This window comes from Bactrocera oleae, unplaced genomic scaffold (assembly GCF_042242935.1).
Source record: "Bactrocera oleae isolate idBacOlea1 unplaced genomic scaffold, idBacOlea1 ctg00000013.1, whole genome shotgun sequence".
In the NCBI taxonomy this organism is placed as follows: Eukaryota; Metazoa; Arthropoda; class Insecta; order Diptera; family Tephritidae; genus Bactrocera; species Bactrocera oleae.
Genome location: NW_027212756.1, coordinates 122,934 through 125,000, shown reverse-complemented (window position 1 = coordinate 125,000; position 2,067 = coordinate 122,934). Strand labels below are relative to the sequence as shown.

The following is a 2,067-nucleotide window of genomic DNA, read 5'->3' as shown; positions in this document are numbered from 1 at the left end:
GACTTCAACCTGATCAAGTATAGTTCACCATCTTTCGGGTCACAGCATATATGCTCAAGGTACGCTCCAGTTAGAGGTATAAATAATAATAAATTATCATTATACATAACTATATGGAACGCCCCGGGATTGAATTAATAATGTAATACATTAAAAATTAATCCCATTATTAATACAGTTAAGTTAATTTCGCCATTAGGTTTAATATAACCCAATGACTTGCACATATGTTAGACTCCTTGGTCCGTGTTTCAAGACGGGTCCCGAAGGTATCCTGAATCTTTCGCATTGTTAATCATATAAATGCATACAATTAATATTAAAATCAATGATAATAATATTATTGTAAAATTCAAAAGAATTTTAGCATTATATATAATAAAATCTATCAACACTTTATCAAATCATCAGTAATTATTCTATGTTAATAAGCTAAAAGCAAATTAATTTGAATAAACTTAAAAACCAATGATCTTTTGATAAATATTTTATTATGTTAATAGATTACAATGTCCTTATATGAAAAAAATGCACACTATTATTATAATATTTAAAATTAAATACTACAGTTATAATGATGAATTTTTCATAATGGATATTCAGGTTCATCGGGCTTAACCTCTAAGCAGTTTCACGTACTATTTAACTCTCTATTCAGAGTTCTTTTCAACTTTCCCTCACGGTACTTGTTTACTATCGGTCTCATGGTTATATTTAGTTTTAGATGGAGTTTACCACCCACTTAGTGCTGCACTATCAAGCAACACGACTCTTTGGAAATATCTTTCTAGTAATCATTAACGTTATACGGGCCTGGCACCCTCTATGGGTAAATGGCCTCATTTAAGAAGGACTTAAATCGTTAATTTCTCATACTAGATATTAAGATATTCCATACACTGCATCTCACATTTGCCATATAGACAAAGTGACTTAGTGCTGAACTATTTTCTTTTCGCTCGCCGCTACTAAGAAAATCCTTGTTAGTTTCTTTTCCTCCCCTCATTAATATGCTTAAATTCAGGGGGTAGTCCCATATGAGTTGAGGTTGTATAAAATATATTTTAGATTGATTTGTTTATTTTTATTTAATTTTTTTGCTATTTGCTATTTTAAAGAAATATATTTTTATATCTTGATTACTCAATATTATTCAATCTTTTCATCCCTTTTTAAAATTCATAATATAATAATTAATAAAATTAACAACATTATTCCTCCACATATCATATATTTTTTTTTATTATAAATTTTTCTCAATACAATAGAGTGAATTAATTCTAGAATAAAAATTTATTTTATGCTAGACATTCCTCTTATGTATTATTTAATATAATTTAAATAATGTTGAAAATTTTTTCTTTTATGGGAATACTAAGATTCTCATTTATCATAAATTTTCGTTCAAATATGAGGTATTCAAGAATATATTTTCTATATTTCTTTTTATGCTATTAATATTATGGATTGAAAAATACAATCCAATAATATGCCATATGCTTAAATTCTATTAATTGACTAAAAGAATAAGCAACTAATTTAGCATAGTCTTACAACCCTCAACCATATGTAGTCCAAGCAGCACTTTAAAATTAATTAAAGTACATAACAGCATGGACCGCAATATGCGTTCAAAATGTCGATGTTCATGTGTCCTGCAGTTCACACGATGACGCACAGTTTGCTGCGTTCTTCATCGACCCATGAGCCGAGTGATCCACCGCTTAGAGTGATAATTTTTTTGTATTTTTTTAATTCAAAGTCAAAGAATTTTAATTTATTGAAAGTATTAATAATTAATCAATAATAAATTTTTAATACATAAGTTTAAAACATCTTTCAATAAATTGTAATTTTAAACCCAAACATTTGCAGCTGCGCATGTCTTAGGTCAACAAAAACAGTAATACCTTTTATATATTATTTTCTTCTCTATTTGTGCGTTTTCTTTTTTTAAATTTTTCAACATGTTTTTAATCACAAATAGAAAATACCATAAAAAAAAGGTATTACACACGTTAATGTGAACAAGTTAACTTATCATTTATAATATTTTATATAAATATC

The 2,067-nt window shown here is 27.2% G+C and overlaps 2 non-coding genes across 2 annotated transcripts in view; both read right to left on the bottom strand.

The window, feature by feature from the left end:
• Positions 1-1,051, bottom strand: part of LOC138858756 (large subunit ribosomal RNA) — a 3,977-nt gene extending 2,926 nt beyond the window's left edge. Inside the window, exon 1 of the ribosomal RNA XR_011397790.1 lies at positions 1-1,051. This exon is cut by the window's left edge and continues 2,926 nt beyond it. This is a non-coding gene — a ribosomal RNA (large subunit ribosomal RNA).
• A 502-nt stretch (positions 1,052-1,553) lies between these two features.
• On the bottom strand, positions 1,554-1,732 carry LOC138858735 (5.8S ribosomal RNA). The gene has a single exon (XR_011397769.1). It is a non-coding gene; the product is annotated as a 5.8S ribosomal RNA (ribosomal RNA).
• Between the last annotated feature and the right edge of the window lie 335 nt (positions 1,733-2,067).